The sequence below is a fragment of the Indicator indicator genome, chromosome Z (assembly GCF_027791375.1).
Source record: "Indicator indicator isolate 239-I01 chromosome Z, UM_Iind_1.1, whole genome shotgun sequence".
NCBI lineage: Eukaryota > Metazoa > Chordata > Aves > Piciformes > Indicatoridae > Indicator > Indicator indicator.
Genome location: NC_072053.1, coordinates 16,596,277 through 16,616,187, shown reverse-complemented (window position 1 = coordinate 16,616,187; position 19,911 = coordinate 16,596,277). Strand labels below are relative to the sequence as shown.

At 39.0% G+C, this 19,911-nt stretch overlaps 1 protein-coding gene across 32 annotated transcripts in view; it reads right to left on the bottom strand.

Moving 5' to 3' along the window:
* The window catches only part of CELF4 (CUGBP Elav-like family member 4), a 745,900-nt gene that overhangs the window by 242,899 nt on the left and 483,090 nt on the right, over positions 1 to 19,911 (bottom strand). The gene's annotated exons all lie outside the window — the stretch shown is intronic.

Genomic DNA, 19,911 nt, shown 5'->3' with positions numbered 1-19,911 from the left:
GAATTACCTTACCCCAAAAAATTCTACAAGTTAAATTAATCTGCAGACTGCCCAGGTTAGGTGTAAAACTGCAGTAAAACCTATATTTGCAAAACTTCAAACAAATGAGCAAGACTATTAAGAGGCATCTGGTAGGACTAGGTATTTAACAACAATCTGCTGTCTTCTTATACACTGGGTGGTCATGGTCATCCCCTACCTTATCTTTTACACTATGGTACTCCCTTTAGGCCAGAGAGAACATGCAGACCTTTTGAAGTATGTCTGAAAATTGAACATTCTCAAAATTTTGGAAAAACAGGGCCACAGAGGGCTTTTGTAATTAGTGTCCTGGAGCCAGGGAATGGTCCATCACTCCTCACTGTTATCCCATAAAAAAACATCAGTGATGTTGACTTTTCTGATCTAAGCATGGGGAGATATATTTTGCTCCTCAAACACCTGAGACTTTCAGATAAAGGCACCTTCTTGGCTGAACAAGGTAAGGCCAAGTAGCGTAAGATGATCCATAGTAAAAAAAGAGAGGGGCTTCAAGTCCCCAAGGCATCAGGGCCACTCTTACTTCAATGAAGTCAATAGGAGTTAGAACCTGAAGTGTATTGGGAAACCGAGGACCGAGTTAACATGGAACAAAAATTTAAGGCTAAGCCATAACATACATGCACACACTTGTTTAAATTAAAATTGCCCATAAACCTTTATTTCTCTGCATCTGATTCTTTCGTGGCAGATGACAAGAAATTGCTGGTCGTTTGCAGTCTTTTCTTGCAGTGAAAAGCCACAATCAATCACGCTTTCTTCTGACCCTGCAGTTACAAGGAAAGAGAATGACTCTGGGCTATATTTTCATACTCCACAGGTTGCTCTGACTCTGTATTTGGTGTCCCCTCCTCCCTCACTTCCTCCATGTTATAAAAGATCAGGATTTTCTTTTATAAAACAGTTCTGGCATTTCTATTATCACACATGCCTGAGAACAGGGGTGTGATTGTAGTGAATAGTGTGAAAAAAAGAAAGGGAGAAAAAAAAAAAGAAGAAAAATCAAAGCACAGCCAAGTTGATTATTTAAAGAGCTGGATGAAATTTGCCATCCTTTTAAAGCATCCTGGGCTCTGGAATATCACTGTGTCACTTAATGTTTGCAGTTAAGTATTTACAGATCTGTTTCCATGGCAACTGATTCTTCAAAGTTACTTTTACAATTCTGTTTTCTAAAATGTGTTTCTTTGGTTGATTGCACAGGGATATTTGGAAAGCAGCCAGGTCTAAATCATGATTTTTTTCCCATTAAGGAGAGGTCCTTTCTAATCATGTTTAGTTAGTTCTCTGATGGCTTTATCTTGATTCGAAAATGTATTTTGTTTTTTGTTAGCAGGTGGGAGAGGGAAGGGGGGTAGAACATGAACAAATACTGTGGGGCTTTAGCAAAAAAAAAAAAAAAGGTGATGGAAATTAGGAATGTGAAATAACCTTGTCTGAGTTGATTTTATTTATCCTTTCATTGTTTAGGCCTTTAACTACAACAAAATAAATAAATAAATGCTCCACTGATAGTTTGAATGCATTTCAAGGCCACAGGAGAAGATTACTCACTTATTAATTAGTCAGGGAGATGGCAGCATGGAGAGGCATGATGAACACTAGAAAAAGAGCAGTAACTGTGATGAGCAGAGCAAGATGTAGAGTTGGCTGTACCCAGCTCTACTGAGATATCTGCATAGGACTGGTGAAGGTTGAAAACTTTTAAAACCATAGCAGCGAAACTGTCCTGATCTTTCCTATATCTTCCTTTGCAACTGTGTACAAAATAATCACACATTTATCTTTGTAAAGATGTGAAGAATGTAACATAAGTGTCCTGAGCCTGTTGAGCTGCCCTGTTCCCATCACTGCATCACCGTCTTCTCATCCTTCCATCTTGCTTCCCAGCACACAAAAGGTAGCATAAGAGCTCAATCTAGAAAGCCATACATTAGGAGCCATACAAATATGTAGGATGGATGGAGAAGGTATTGTTTCTACCTAAAGTCAGAGATAAGCTTGTCAGGATGTCTGGAGAGAAGAGTGTCTTTATGAATGGTTTAGGATTGGTGTAAGTTTTGGGCATGTGTCGAGGGGAATATCAGCTCGGATGTGTTTATAGATCTCACGACAAGCAAGGAATCCTGTAATGTTCAGTTACCATCTCCCAGGCAAAAATCTCTCTGTCCGATGAATAATTTCAAATAGCAGAAAGGAAAAGTACTGAGTTATCCCCATTCGGGGTAGCTGAAGGTGAGCCTTTAGTAATTATTAGCAACTTATGCCTCTTTTCCAGCACACTACAACAGGCAGAGATATTTATCTCAAGGGAAATTACAGGACCAGAAGACAGTAGAACCATAGAATTATAGAATGGTTTGGATTGGATGGGACCTTAAAGATCATGTAGTTCCAGTTTGCTCAAAGCCTCATCCAACCTAACCTGAAACACTCCCATGGTTGAGGCATGCACATCCTCTCTGGGCAATCGTTCTAGTGCTTTAGCAACCCCACGATGAAGAACTTCTTCCTTATGTGTAATCTAAATCTTCTTTCAGTTTAAAGCCATTACTCCTTACCTTACCAATACATCCTTTTGTAAATGTCCCTCTTCAGCTTTCTTATAGATCCCTTTTAGGTACTGGAAGATTGCTATAAAGTGTCCCTGCAGCCTTTTTTTCTTCAGGATGAACAACTCCAACTCTCTCAGCCTATCCTCACAGGAGAGATGTTACATCCCTCTGATCATCTTTTTGTGAGTATCACAAAATATTAACCAGAAAAGATTGGTGAGATATGTGGCATGGATAAAGTAGATTAAATATGGATGGGCAATTACTATAATCTGAGGAAGGGTGAGGATGAGGGTAGCCTGATCCATATTTCCATGTGCTTTGCATGAGACAATGTGGTCAAATTAAGGAGTGAGAAGTCAGGACTCTTGACTCGTTAATTAAATATGGTACCATTATGGCACTCGTTACCTTCACTAATGCAAATTTCTAGGATTGTTGTGAAGATTCAGTTAATTACTGTCTTCAAAGAGCTTAGAAACCTGTACAGGAAAGATGCTAGACAGGTATACTGGTTTTAACGTTAAAGTTCAAAATATTATAATTGGATAGCTCAAAAAAGGCATGGATATGAAACGGAAGCAACAAAATTACAGGAAAGTTTATAAAATTAAAGAAAACTAAGGGGGAAACAAATCCCACACTTTAAAGAATAAAGAAAGCAAAATGAGAACTCCTAGGCAGGTGATGGGCAAGGTGAATTTTGGCTGACTGAGATAATAAGCCACTTTTTGGAAACTTTCTCACTTTTTTTAGCTTACTGCAGAAATGCTCCATTAACTCTCAGGAAAATGATTTACCACTTGCCCTTTATAGACAAAGCTGAAATAGTAGGAACATCATAGTGAAACACATGACCTAGCTTTTGGCACACCCTGTGGCTCCAAACCTTTAATGCACAACAGAGTCTTAGAGTCTGAAGGGAGATGATAAAGAGATATTGACTTGCTATGATATTTATTAAACGGACAACAGATACTTGGAGGACCAGGAGAAGTTACAGGGAACCAATTCCTTACTTGAAAAGAATGCAGAGATTTCTCCTGATTTATTTAAACATTAGTCTTCACGATCCATTACTTTGAAGACCAAGAAGTAACAAGGGATAGGCACAGTCATTAAAAAAAAAAAAAAAGGAAGTTACAGAAAAATAAAATAAAATAAAATAAAAATGGATCATAATAACAATGGGGTTTGGCAGTGATCTGCTCTTGAGCCTTCAGGCTCAGAATCACAGTTGGAGGAGGAACAGAAAAGCTTTCAATTTTCAAAGGTACAGATTTTCATGTGCTGGAAACTATCCCATTCTTCCTAATGGCAGCAGAGACACTGAGTATGTCACCATAGCTAAATAAATAAGGATCAGGGAACACTCTCCAGCACCAAGACCAACTGATATAGTCTGACCACACTCATAGTAAACAGGTCTGTAATTTTTTGCAAGCTCTGCTCAAAATAAAAGGAGAGAAACTCTGTATGACAGACCAGTGCTTTCAAAGTGTGAAAGAAAATGAGGGAGTATGTTAATGCCATGAGGTGTACAAAACTCACTGGAAATGCAATGGAGGACAGAAGGAGACACAAACCTGGAAGAAATTCTTTCACAGTATTTTTTATAATGGTCTTTGTCATGATGCATGCTGCTATGTAGGTACCAGTAAGCAATTTGAACACAAGTCAAAACTGCCAAAGGATGTGCTAAAAGCTTAGTGGTGTGCAAAGCTCTAGGTGATCCTGAGGGTCTTTTTCAATCTGAATGTTTCTGTGATTCTGTGATTCTGTGACAGGGTTCATGCCAACATCCTGGACTGTTTTGTTTATTGTAGAGATGTAGATAGCGTTGTCCATCAAGACAGCAATCTGTTGGCTTTTGGTCCTGCATTTGCTCTTTGCTTCATGTTGTTGACAAACCCAATCCCAAAAGATACTGAGATGTAGGCTATCTGGACCTTTCTTTAATATTGTGTTGTTATTTCATTAGAATACAAGTAAAAGTTTTACTTCTTGCTTACATGTAGAAGTATGTCAGACAGGAGTCAAGACAAACTAGATTCTCTATCATAAGCTATACTCTTTAATACATTCATTAATGTTATGTAGACACCTTGGAAAGAAGATTTTCTGAGCTAGCAACAATTTAAGACTTTCGTGTGCAGTGCGATAAATTTTTCTCCAGTTCTGGAATAAAACAAGCTGATAGTGCTCACTAACAATCTACTGAGTTCTCGTATCTCTTTTATAAATATTTTTAGTTGCAGACATTTAATTAATGTTATAAATCTACTACTTATGATATGCACATCATGTCTTGTTTTGTTTTATTTTGCCTTATTGCGGTGGCCAGGTGCCTTGAAGGTTCCTAAGTAATCACAGATTGTGCTGTGGGGGCTCTGCCTTAATATTCACTCCCTTTCTGGGGAGACAGAAGCTTAACACCTTCTGGGAGTGTTTAGGTATTTAAATTAAATGATAATGGGATAATCTGGGATGAGTATCATACAAATGAGATTCATCTAAGGATTAAGTGTCTAAGAGTTGGATGCCTACCTGAGCTTATCACTTAGACTCCCTGCATGGTCAGAGGAGAGTAACAATTTGGGTACGTAGCTAGGACCAGCTGGGAGAGCCACACTCTTTGTCTGTCCATTTTTCTTTACTGTCCCTAAAGAAAACTAGCTCAGACTTTCCCCCTGACTTTTAAATGCTGAAAATAAAGGAGATTAATCCCACTCCTATATAATGAATGAAGACACACAGGCACCTCCAGATTTTGCAGGATTTGCTTCAGATAGCTACAGCTAGATAGTATTAACACTCTTCTCTGTTCTCAGGCTTTGATCCATGCCTGTGGCTGTTTCCGTCTTAGAAATATACTGTAGGTCCTGGATTTCTGAAAAGAAGCCAAAGGACTGAGAAACTTTGATGGAATGAAAGCACACATCTGTACCAGGCCCCAGAAGAAAAGCCTAAACTGAGGTTTCAGAATAATGTCACAGATGGAGTGATAGGCTTGCCTCCAGTAGTGCATTTTTTGTAAGGAAAAAATTTGTTGGCTGTTTTGAGTAAGTTCTCACAATGCTTTATGCAGTGATTTCCATCAGAAGAGAGATTTTCATGATTTGGGATTGTCTTTTTTAAGCTGAGTAAACTGAGGTACTTTAATTTATCAAGCAACAAGGAGCACACAATGAACCAATAACTCATCTGCCAAAATATATGGTTACATATATGATCATGTGGTTAAAGCACCCATCCTAGAATTAAAAAAGAATCAAATATGCATTCTAAATTAGAATATTTCATAAGATCTCACTGCATCTCTAGTTCCTCTTAAAATGCATGAAAAGGTTCATTTCATCTTGACTAAGGAAATGTGCATGATTAGCTTCATGTATTTTATTCTCAGATCGTACAGAACCATTCATTCTGGACTCTCAGTTCCAGTGAAGATCAGTTGATGCTACCATTGCTGCCATTAACTGGAACAGCAAATTGGTCAGAAATAATCCCTTTCAGGACTGAAATTATGAGCCTAAGGTCAGTGCAAGTGTCCTTGATATCAGTGGAGGTTTTATAGATGTACAAAGTATATTCTTCATATTCATAAAAGCTCTTCTGATGTATTGCTGGAGCATATGAGCTTCAACATATGCAACATGCATGCTCACACACTTACTCACTCACATACACAAGATAGAGTTTTCTGCCACTTTCTATCTGGCAACATATTAATCTTGTGTTTCACATTTTCTAAAAGCTTCACCATTATAACATAATTACTGCTGAAATTGACCTTTAAAATATATTCCAAATTTCAAATGTCTTTAAACCCCTCAGTGAGCACCATTTTTCAATTTCACATATTGTTTTCTTTTTTTAGGAGAGGCGGGACAAAAGATAGAAAGAGCATTAGCAACTGAATGTCAGCATGTAACATATGCATTTAGTGATAAAGCAAAATCTTGTAAAAAAATTATGTGGGTATTTTTAATATCCAGTCTTCGAGCAGTTAGAATTTCCCTTAAGGTAAATGAAAATGTAATAAAACTAACTAAAATGTTGCATTTGTGTCTCATCCTTCCCTAAAGTAATTCAACCAATCAGTTTAGCTTCACTAATATTCAAATATATATGTGATATTGGCAATATAAAAGTTCAAGTACTCCTCAGCCTCTAAATATGCTTAAACTACCTTTATTAGAACATACACTTTCTAAATCTGTGTAAGTACCTAAAATTGATTGTACTTTTAAGTGTCCTTAAAGGAAAACATAACCTTGCCTGGAAATGAGATGCTGAACCGTGCGTGGAGGCAGATTTTAGCATCTAGGGCTAAAAATGTACATATTACAATGCACAGATGAATTTCTATATGGCCATATTACTGCACAGATAAGAAAGTATAAAAGCAGATGTTACAATTGTCATCCAGCAGTATTTAGGTCTAGACTTCTTTCTTCAATCTCTCTACCTCCAGGAAAGGGAGGCCAGGGGACCTGGAGGAGAGCAGAGGAAATTTTCTCTTCCCTCAGAAGCTCTCCACTGACAAGGTGTGCCCCTGCCTGGGTCTGGGGCATCTAGGAGAAGGACAGATGAAGAAGGATGCTGCCCCTTTAGCCAGTAAAAACCTGGCATAAATTTATTCCAAGTTTCCAGTTGTGGGCTATCCTAGGGAAATCCCAGCTTGAAACGACTGTTCACAGACCTCTCGGTCTATCTTCTCCCACACAGGTGAGTATATGATTTTCACATGTGGACCACTTAACGCACATATGATTCTGCTCACCATTGGTAGTATAGTCTCAAAGGACACTTTGCAGTATCATACTGACAAAGTCCTTTTAGGCTGGGGAGAATAGGATAGAGGTAAAAAGTAAGAGGGCAATGTACCAGAGAGATCCAAAGCTTGTGAAGTGCGTGTCACACTCCAGGGTTGCTTTGAGTATTCAACAATGTGGAGTGTCCAAGCCAAGCACAAATCAACTTCTCAGGCCACTTGTATGGTCTCAGCTCCTTCCCATTGGCAGAGCTCCCTGCATCCTCAAGCAAAGTACTAGGTCTGAATAGCAGCTAGCACATGAGCCAAGGTATTTGCAGAGACTGCATGCTTTGCAAACCTGCCCTCATGTTTTGTCTAGAGCTTTTCTAACTAACCAAGAAGATGCTGATGCTACCGAGATGCGACTTTGAAGGACCAGCTCTAACTCTGGGATGCCAGTGGCTCAATGACAGGCAGGTGATCACACCCCCAAAGCATGGGTCAGGGCAGATCTCTGATCGAGGTAAAAGGAGATAGCCTCACTGAAAACACTTGGTTTGTGTCCATTTATCCCAGCTGATGACTGAGTCCATTATTTTTCTGTTAGGTTCAATGCAGGATTGATCCACTCTCAATTGTCAGTTTTCTGTCCCCTGGCAGCTGCTTATGCCATGATGTGCATCTTGTAACCTGACAGCCCACCTTACCTTTCACTTCATGAAAAAATGTTGTACAAAGTCAAGATCATTAGAATTAAAACAAATTAAAATCATTGGAAATATCAGTGGTGACCATCCAACACCTTTTCTGAAAGGTCAAAGTTTTTTGCTTTCTCTTGCACATCTGGTTTAGGTTGTAGGGTTTTGTTGTGTGTCACACACACACCACCCCCCAACCCCTTTCTCCTTCATCCTTCTGTGGGGCAGTGAAATAAATTGTTCTGCTTACTTTGCACAAAGGCTTACATATTGTTCTGTTGATAAAGTTTTTGGTATGCTTAGCAGATATAAGGGGGAAATATCAGTCTGTATCATTTCTAAAGTGTGTATTTTCTAGCTAGCTCATACTGCTTTAGAGTATTTAAGCCCTTCATAAGGAGTCCTTTTGCCTGTGAATCTTTTATGTTACACCTAGCTGTCCTTATTATAAGGGCTCTACTATTTGACAAGCAACGCTTGTCTTTACAGTCAGTGATGAACACAGCATGACAGGCAATGTGTGCCTCTGTCCAAGGTACTGAATCACAATAAAATGGTAAATTACTGTCTGTCATAGCTAGGAACTGCAATGACTAATATCCTATTCCCTATTATACATAAGATGAGGTGGGGAGGTGAGGAGAGTGCATTTGTTTGTTGGTGGTGGGAAAAGATAGTGTTACAAACCTTTTTCTTGAATCCTTGCAATTGAAACTGTACCTGAACATTGAGAAAGAAAGCTGATTTTCACAGGAGGAAAAGCATGAGTTGCTAGCAAATGCTATTACTGCTAGAATATTTTTGGACATCTCAAAATTCGTTATTGTTTGGGGATCATCAAGATAGAGATATTTTCAAATAGGATTCATTCTTCTCACTCTCTGTCAGAAATATAGAACCCAGTTTCAATTAAAATGCAATAATAATTGTGAGTTGGGTTGTGTCACTGCATCTCAGAAAGGCCCCCTTTAGAGAAGCCTTTATTTTAAAACAAGTCATTTATCATTGGAGTATGATTTCCGGTAAATATATTGTTTGTTCAACTGTAATGCTAGAGATAATGTTTAAAATTCTCCCCTCATACCTCATTACAAAATAATTGATAGCAACATGGCCATTTCTTTTGATTTGTGAGGATTTAGTTGTTATTTTTCTTCTCCTCTTACTTTAAGGAAAACTCTTGAAATAATCAATATCAGCATGCTCAGAAGTGTGATACAATAAATAAATCTCTCAGACAATGACAGAGAATACCCTTATTATAATAAATTTACCATAAATAAAGCTGTATGTGGCATTCCTAAGCATCGTCTTACATGAATGTCTTCAAAATTTGTGCAAGGAGAGAGAATAAAAAGGAGGACAGGGGGAAAAGACAAAAACATGTCTTCAACAAATTGTTTCATTCTCAAAATATATTAAATTCATCTTTCTATATGCTGCATACAGAGTAAACTCTTCCCAGCTTGCAGAAAGACACTGTATTGCTCGGAGTTATTTAATTAATAATGGCCATATATGAGTGGATTGTCTGCATCCTTCTTTAATAAGATGCATTACTACAGTAGAGTTTTTGACTTAATTGTTGTTTACCCTTTGGAATCATTCTTTTTAAATATTGTACTATATCAATATTAATAAGGACCAGCTGCTTTTGCCACTGAAGGCCATCTTTGGAAGGACTCAGCGAGAACACACTAAATGGGTTTAGTATCGACACCGGTCTGAAATATAGTTTCCAACCCTTCTTACTACGGTACGAAATTTCCTATTTTGCAGTCTTTTCCTCTCATTTCATGTGCCACAATCTGGCATTTCATGTGAGCTTGATTTTTCAGAGCAAATTTCTTCTCTCCTTCTCCTTCCAATCCCCTCTGGCTTTCAGAGAAACTGGGACTCCATTGAGATTTTGTCACCTATCTTCCTCAAGCCTGAAGCATTTGCTTTAATTTAAGTATGTGTTTAAGTGATTTGTTGAAGAGGAATCAAGCTTATTGTTAACCTTATAAAGATATCTTCTTTGACTTTGAATAGAGATGCTTCAGGTGTCTACACAAAAGACCAGAAAAGAGAAGGGCAGATTTTCATGCAAAACTTGCATTCTGTTAGGGTTTAATATTGGTACTGGGATACTGCAGTAAAGAGGTGGTAAAATACAGGCAAAATGGAGAAAATGGGCTGCTCTGAAATTTTGGATTGCTTATGTTGAAATATTTCTTCACTGAAATTCTTATGCTTTCTTATTGACTTGTGCTGATATCTGAACTTCAAAACCAGACGTTCAGGACTGACACTGTTCATAGAGCAATCAGACTATCAATATGGAGCCACTTTTGGGTGAAAACATGTGACCTTACCTTAAGGACAGGGCTGCCTTAAGACAATTGTGAATGGATATGTGCTAAAGGATTATCCACTTTGAAAATGTTGCAGTGTGGTTCCTCAACATGGACCCCAAAGTTCTGCACATCTGTGAAGAAGGATGGTGTGCAAGAGACTGTGCTGGTGACTCCACAGCTATAGGACTCAGAACCATTCTCTGCCAAGCTTGGTCCAGGTCTGTTGGCAGAACCTGCATGCCAGGAACTTGCCTGTGAAATCTGCTTGTCTTTGTGTTTAGATTGGCACCAGCATTTCTAAACAAATCACAACAGTGAAAAAGGACACCCTAGGGAGTTGGCTGGAGGTGCTCAGCTGACATGATACTTGACATGATATTTGCTGACATGATAACAGTATTTTCTTTTATTTTTTTTTTTTTCCCTCAGTGCAGTGATGAAACTTTTTCATCAGGACACAAACCAAAACACCTTTCAGTCTGGTTTTCTGTTCTATTTTATTATGGTCTGGTTACATCCATGGGCCAAATACAGAAACCTTTACCCTATCTATAAATAGTTGTAGAAAGTTTTTTTCCTACCAGAAGCCCACATATGCAATGATGACTTCAAGGCCACAGGAACTCACCCTGCACTAGAAATTGGAACAAGAACACCCCAGAGCAAGGTTTTGGGGAATAAACATTAAAAAGCAGTAGAAGCTAGTTCAAGTGGAAAACACAGGACAGAGAACCCATGTAAGCATGCTGGTGCTTTCTCCTTCTTCCCCATTCACATAGAAAACTCGGGGAGAAATTTCTTTTGTCACAAGCTCCCTAGTGTGGCACCAATGATTCGGCTGCATGAGCTTCCCCTTGGTTTAGGTTTGTGCTCTGTTAAATATAGGATGTGCTTAGCTTTTTTCTTGGTGTGTAGCCATTCACATGTGCATGGGAGGGGCTCTCTTTTAGAAGGCGATTTGTCAGAACTTGCAGTCAAAGTCAAACCCTGCAATTAAATGGAGTGGCTATACTTGAAAGAGAGATGTAGAACGTCCCAGTGCATGCCTGGATTTATCTTATTGAAAGAACATAGTCCTCTTTCTACACAGTTGCAGTGTTTGATAAACGGCCTACATTAGGATACCACAAAGGTGCATTGCATCATTAATTATCAGGGTATATGCTAAAGTGGAAGTTAATAAAAATTGTCTCTTGCATGGAAGTGAGAAATCTTACTACCTGATGATTCCTGATGGAAGAAGATGTTTCTGAAGCCACATGTGCAACCTTGTACAGGTAATAATAGCAAAACACTCAGGGGAGTCTTTTATGTTTGAAGATGTCATTTTTCTTTTTGATTTATAGGATACTAATGGCTTTCCTTTTTTTTTTTTTCCTGTTTTGTTTGAGCCAAGAGACATGGTAAAAATCAACTGATGGCACTCAGATTCAGGGAGAAGAACAGAACAGAAAAGAAAATATAACAGAATAAAATGGGGCAAATACAAGTCTCTGGGAGGAATGCCAGCCACTAGTTTCACTATTATTATACTGGAGAATCTTATAAAACTCAAACCATTAATACCAGGCTGCTGCCAGATATTGATAATTTATTCAAATTGTAGGTCTGGATTTGAGGGAGCAGATGTTCTTCATGCAGACACTTTCAGAAAATTATTTCCAAAGAAACAAAATAACATTCAGTGCTATCAGTAGAGGAAAGGCAGTATTTTAGTGTGCCATAAACATCTGGACTGTCTTCTATTTTTATTGTCCCTCACACCCTTGGCTCTCTCCTACTCCACCTTTACTACTGGATGATTCTGTTGCTCTTCTTCTTTTTATGTCAATAAATAAATTTTAAAAATATTTATTCTGATTAATCTTCTGCTTAGAGTACATTACACTTAATTTCACTAGGAGTAGTGGGACTTTGAGCAGGAGCAAACATGCTACCTTTTAGGAAGGGTAGAAAATTTGATCTGAAACAAATTCCTCTAGTTGTTTCAATGTTTTGAAGCTGCACTACCCAATACAGTGTTTATTTTTACCCTGCAGCAAATTCACAGATGTTCTCTCTTTCTCTCTCTCTGCCTTGTTAGACTGGAGGAACACTGGTACAGATGCTCTAAATTGAAGCAAGCTCTTCTATCATCTTCTTCAGCTGTTGACCACTCCATTTAAAACCATCCTAGACATGGTTCAACAGATTGTATTGTGTGTCCAAAAACTTTTAAACATGTTTCCTTGGGCACGCTGACCACTGTTAATGAACACTAAACTGCAGTGCTTGATACCAGTGGTCCTGTTCTCTCAAAAATCCCCTCAACCTCTAAGACCAAATCCAGAGTTCATACAGATTTGTGTAGTTCTATACTGCTTGGAAATGTAGGTAGGTCTAAGACAGTCAAGGGAGTTAGGATGGTGGACTAATTCTCAGAATTTTACAAATGGTTGTACAGACTTACATCCCCAACCATTCCCATTTTATAAGTTCCAGCTAATCTCATGCAATAACTTGTCTTCCAATCAGTTGTACATTGCCATCTGTCTCTTCTCCTAACTGATCCCAAGTTGCCATCTGCCCCTGTCCTGCCTGTCTTAGCTATACCCCAGTTGGAGAAGTACACACATGGTGATGCTCAGTCGTGTCAGTCCTTCAGACGTTCTAGTCCAAGCCTCTGACTGACATCCAGCTCTCACATCATGCAGAGACTGAGGAACACCCTCTTGACACCTGCACACACATGCACAGCCTCACCCTTTTCAGTATAGTGTTACAAAGGATTGTTTGCAAGGAGAACCAAGGGTGGATTAGTACAGGGGATCATATAACAGGACATGGGAAGTACCAAGGTAGGCAAAACACAGTCACAAACAATTTATTTGTAAAGGGTGTGCAGTTGAGTATCACTACACATGCTGAATAATCCTAAAACAGATTAAGAGTCTCTCTGTTTGCTCCCCACTGCCATACTATGCCCTTTGTCCATAATGATAGGCATCCAAGCAACACTTTTGGTCGTAGAAGTCTAAAAGTGATTGCATCTTATTTCACCTCAAAGCTTGAAATGTGTCTTTCAAGACCTCTCCATGAAGAATTTCTACTGCTTCCACCTTGCTTGGAGGTCCGTTCCCTTTGTGGGAGAAACAGTATTTCTGTTGAAACATTCCTCTGGAGCAAATTGTCTCCCTTTTGTCTTCCCCGAATTTAGATGATAGTAAAAACTTCCAAGTTTCACTCTGACAGTGACAGCACTTTATAGTTGGGTAGTAGAAAGGGAACGGAGTCCTTTACCTAACTTTCTATCCTTGACAATGCTGCTTTAGCCTCCAATGCCACACTTCATGTGTATGACATGCAGAAAAGAGTAGAAGGATCAGGACCTAAAACAGTGTCTCTTAATTTTCCCTGTGCCCAGTTAACAGTTGGCACTAGCTTTGCAAACTTTATTGACTCCTGCTATGTCTGATGCTAAGCATTTTTAGTGTTCATTCCAAGTAAGGTGGGGTGGGGGGAGGGGGGAGAAATGAGGGGCAATCATCTAGTTCCATGATGAATGAAGCCCATGTCACTCAGAGAAAATGAATATTTCTTTGCAATAATGACCAGATGGTAGCAAGACTCAGATCCAAATTAAAACATGCATGATAAATGCCAAGAAAACACAGAAAGACAAAAACCCAACCTGGAGTGAAATCTCTCTATAAATCTTCCCCCCCTTCCTACAACACAGGCACTTCTAATGGGAATTGAATTATTAAGAGATGTTGCAAGGAGAATACAAATGTGAGAGTCTTCCTCTGCCTTGGAACTTTTTGAAAGAGTATTTCAGCACAGCCAGCTGGCTTTTCTTCTCTGTATGAGATAGAACTGAACTGAATGGGATCTTTTCATGCCAAAACACAGGCAAAATACTAATCCAGAAAAATAAACAGTATATTGGAGTCGGCATAAAAATAGAATAAGTTTTCCTCCTGCATAGCTAACCTATGGAACTCCTTGCTGCAAGAAATTATTCAGCTGAAGGTCTTCAAGGGCTTATAAAGGGAGCAGTATCTGCAGATAATAAAACCACCCTAAATTATATTAGACAGAACAAATGTGGGTAGTGGTTTTGCAGTATCTTAGTTCTAGGTGGATGCAAAAAGTAAATTAATAGTGTTAGAAAGAAATGGTCTTATGAAAAATGTAGATTCTATAATTTTTCTGATGCTTTGTCATGGGGTATGTCAAGTTTGACACAGCTGAGATCATGACAAAGGATAGCAGGACTGCTGGAGCTGATCTAATACGGCATTTGCAGGGATATTTGAAGGAGGTCTGTATTTTGGCATCCTCCTGGATGGCTTCTGGGTGAGACAAATCTGTCCCTTCCCTGTTCGACTGAGCAATAACCACAAAACCCTGATTTTCCACCTTTCATTTCCGGTCCCTCGTGATCCCTTCTATGCCCCTCTCTTTCTATTTGCAGTTCACACAAAATGGATGGTCTCTCAGGGGATGGCCCCTCCCTGTCAGCATTTACACCTTCCCCCCAGAACTAAGTTAATGAGAAATATTAAATTACAGAGGCACACACACACATTGGAAAGAAACATGGTGTTTGATCCCCTTAAATTACCAAGCTCTACTTAAAACCAATAACAAATGTTCTTCCCCAGCAAGATGTGATTAGCTTTTATACCTGTGCAGATTGTACAAACACACAGGAAGGAGCTTTTAAATATCATTGATTTGCCTATTTGAAATTATTAATTTCAAATTCATCTGGAACAACCTTTGCTAAATTACATTGTGCCAGTGGGAGTTAGAGGACCCACAAGTCTAAACTTAACTTAAGAATAGGAGGCGGGAAGGCTAAAAAAGAAGAAAAAAAATCCTGAAACAACTAAAAGTCCATTTAAACTCAGTAGATTTCCAATTAATTACCTTTTCACACCTATCCCAATAGTTACTGATGTATTTGTAATGTATGCCTGGCTTGGTAGTTACTGAACACTGCATTCTCCATGGATTCTGTGTGCCAGGATTTCTTCCTAACATTTAAAAGGTGTTCCATTTTAATTGCAGTCACATCCAAATACTGTTTGGGTTCAGATGTTATGGCTCAAACTAATTTCCATCTCTCCATTTCTCCCTTTCCTTCCCCTTCTCTTCCCTGCATAAAGGGAACAAGTCAATGTCATGTGTGGAGACATTATTGAATTCTGGTGAAAATTGTTCTAGGACATATCCATTGTTTGACTATGGAGTAGAACAGATCTATGTGACTACTAATCACAGCATTCTTACCCCATCCTGACAACATACCCTGTCTTTCTTGGATGCTGATACACAAGTTCATCACCTTCACCGAACCTTCTTGGGATTAGAATACACTGCTCTCTCTAAAGGACTTGTCCTCCTTAACTCTGTGTGAGGCAGCTCTCTGTGATCTGCTCTCATGTTGTAGGTCCCACAACACAGGGCAAGACTGAGATTCAGTCCATCATCACCAAGTCATAACTGTTTTCCCACCGTTCTATGGAATTAAAAAGAGTCCTTCAGAAGACAATTGTCCTGTTTGATTTTTTAGGAGAAAGACTACCATATGGAATTACTTTTTCCTCTCTGCTGGCTTGAAAAGGAGCCATAGGCAACTAGCTCAGTCACAAATAAACTTTCACAATACCTAAACTGAACCAGAGGAACCTTACCAGAAGATACTTATCAGGGTCATTTGAGGAGACTATTGCAGAGAGAAGGACTGAATATGAGTACAACTCAGGGAGTGAAACCAGTTTTACTGAGTTTACTCTGTCTAGGATGGAGGAACAAGGAGTGGATTCAGAGACTTTTGTAAATACGCTCCACTCTTGCTTCATATGGAATGACCAACTTTTTCTGATCTAAAACCTTCAGGCCAAAATCCTCAACCTTTCTGAAGAGTGCTGGAGAAGAACCCCATTATTGCACTACTTAACTTGTTGTGGCCTCCTAAATACCCTGCATATTCACCTGAAGGCATATGAACAAGTTCCTGGTGGAGTAAGGGGCTCTGGTTGATAGTGAATGACAGGCTTGCAGCACAATCAAAGGTTTCTCAAGGGCTGCATGGAAGCAGCTCTTATAAAAACTACAGTCATCACAGACTGCAGGCATCTTTCAGTTGTAGGCTAGGGATGCTTCATTAGCTTACTTTCTCTACCACACAGCTCAAGTGTAGACATTGAGACAGACTTCAAAAACAAAGTAATCATGTACCTAAATTTGTCCCATGAGAAGAAATGACAGAAGAGGCTGCAATACAGAGAAATTGGTCATATCGCTTAATACATGACTGGAAGGCACTCTACTGCTCTGGTGCTGAGGATGAAATGAAAACCTATCTGGAACAGAACAACACTCAAGAGGTTATTCACAGGCACAGCATAAGCTGTGAAAATTTACTGGAGTACATAGACCACCCAAGTGCACAGCTAAATGAACATCATAGTAATGGAATTGCCATATCCCTCTGAATTGCACCTCAGTAAGGCTACCCTGCTGTTTCAAAAGCAAATTCAGAGTCGATGGTAGAAGTCTAGGTAATTAGAATACAAGCCATAGGGAGAAGATAAACCATCTAAGTTGATAAGGATAGTGTGAACTATTCTGACAGCAAAACCAGTGTGAGCATTCAAAAATACAGAGGTTGTAGAAATATGGTAATGTTAAGCTAAAGTAGCAGAAGTACTCATATAAAGATACACCGTATTATCTGAAACAACAACCTGTGATTGCTGTAATAAGCAGCTATTCATCTGGTATCATCATCACAGCTCCACTGATGTCAGCCTCTTATTCTCAGTAACCTGCTGTTTCTTTGTTAATATAATGCAATATAATTTCACACTTTTTTAAACTTCACTGGACTTACACTGACTTCCACCAAGTGAAGGTTTGCTTGTCAACCTTATGATACACATTCAGAAGAAGACAGAGTTAGGACTACAGAAGCAGCTTTAAATTGCTTTAAGTCTGAATGCTTGACTGAAAAGCCACAGTGTTACTTCCTCCCAAAACATGTCAGTGCCTTTGAAACTTTGTCCATGATGGGAGCTTGGGCTCAAGTGTTATGTCCTGGTCATCCCTACTGTTTTGTTTCTAATATATAGAATAACACAATAGTAACACTGGAGAACTAACACTCTCACAGGCAATTCCCGGACACAGTTTTGGAGGGTACCACAAACCAGGAACCTTGCCCAGTAGGAAGACTGGATGATGCTGTCCAGTTTTAGGGCAGAGTATTTTTAGTTGTATGGTCTTTAGTTACACTAGTTCACTTGCCTACAAAGCAAGCAGAAGTCTGGGGCTAGAGCAGAGGTAGCTGCTCATATGTCTTTCTCCTGGCACTAACATTGGTATAGAGACTTCACCTTTTTCTACCCAGAGTTAAGTGAGGCACCTCTTACTAAAAGGGACAAAGTGCTACACAGAATGCTTTGCAAGGGGGAGGTGCCTCTGGATACTGGGAACATAACAATTCTGAGATGCTAGTCTATTGATATTGGTGTCCCCAATGTCAACTCACAGCTCCTGGGTGCTAGAGCCAAGAGTGGTGGAGAAGGAGGGCCTCTCCCTTGAAGTACAGAGATCAGCCACTTTCCCTGACTCTAAGTGCTTACTCAGCAAAGGAGAAGAATAGGAGATGGGAAAGAACAGTGAAGAGGGAAATAAAAAATAAACCCTACCAAACCAAACAAAATTATATTCAGTTCCTGTCAGGAAAAGAAGGATTAGAAATGACACTGAGTCAACACTCATTGATTCTCTTTTGTTACGACTGTTATCTAGAGCCTTCCAATTCCTTATGTTTTCATGACTGGAAAACATTCTCTGAGTACCTTAACCCAGAATCTGTGGGCCACCCTCTTCCATCTTATATTTTTAAATTATTATTATTTTTTTTCTCATTGTTTTTAAGTCACTCCCTATATACCAGTTGTTTTTCACATCAAATAATATCAGATGAGAGCTCACCATAGTCAGAAGAATGAAATTGTCATCTCTAATTTGCATGGCAGATTCTGCATTGACAGGAAGTTGTCTGTGGTTGTTTAGAAATAAAATAATGCTCTGAGGAGAAGTGCAGAAACTTAATAGGACTTTAAAAACAACAGGAGCCATGGGGACTGCAGATGGTTCCTAGGCCTAAAGACTAAATAAACAATGATTTTATGGGCAGGAATGTAGCCTAGGGGAGATGGCCTCTAAAGAGATGTTCACACATATTGTGTCCAACATCATTAGACTACCCGGTGGGAACAAACGTTCAGCAGTTAAAGGCATTTTGAAAAGGAAAAATCAGCCTCAAAAGATGCTGTAAATGAACAGGAGGTGGAAGAGCAAACTGTCTGAAGAACTTCGCACAGCTAAATGACTCACCAAACATCTGTCTCAGGGACCAATAATTTGAAACTTATTGACTTACTGTGTGTGAAATATATAGATAAATGTAGAGGAAAAAAATAAATAAAAAGCATTGAAAAGGGAACATGGGATTTGCTTCAGGAAAAGAAGAGATGGGCCTCGGTGAGGAAGGGTACTCCAGAGGGGGAGATTCATAAATAAGTAGTGATAAAGGCAGCAGGGATGAGCTCTTTCAAAGGTCCGGAGCACAGCTTACATTCCTCCTTTCTTTGAGGTTTCATTTAAGTCTGTCACATCTGAGTGCAGAGATAAAAAAAAAAAAAAAAAATAAGAGAACCTGATATTGACTGATTGAAAAAGCAAACACAGGAACCAGCTTCGAAAGGGCTCCAGCACTGTGATTTTTGAAAATAAGGACCTTGAAACACCAAATGCAATCTTCTATCCAGGGCCACTAAATCCTTTCTGCCAAACCATTTACATTTATAAGGCCTTCAATCATGTGGGATTTTTGTCCCCTTTCCCCCTTCCCACCTCCCACCCCACCTCCTTTTTCCTTCTGCTTTTTGCAAAACAGTCATTTCAGACTCGCTCTTTTGTTACACCTGTTTGCAAGTGGGTATTTTGCAGTTAACTTCAGCTGGCCTCTTCGTATTTATGGCTTTCAAGACAGGCAGAAGGTGGGGTGAGGAGGAGAGCCAAGCCAGGCTTTTTGTAGAGAGATACAGTAAATTTTGCATCTAGCATTTTTGGCTGGAGTGTTTGCTGCAAAGAAAGGAATGTTGATGTTGCAGCTGCTGCTAGAGGGATCTGCCACAGAATGAGTGTTTGTATCCTTATTGTATAAAAAGCAAAACTTTTTTTGTTTTTTGTATCTTGATTGCTGTATATATAGATCTGATAGATTCAAACATTTTTGTGCATTAATTACCTGGGAATAAGCTTATATTTCTAAAACAAATTCTTTTGTAACTGGAAAGATCAGATTTTTTTTTTTAATTTTTTTTGGCAGCAATATCAAAATACAATATTTTGATAGTTTTCTATGATCTCTCTCTTCTTTTTTTCCCCACGTGAAAGACACTTCAATGATCTAGCATTTCCTAATAATGAAAGAACCCATTCAGGCCAGGTAAAATACA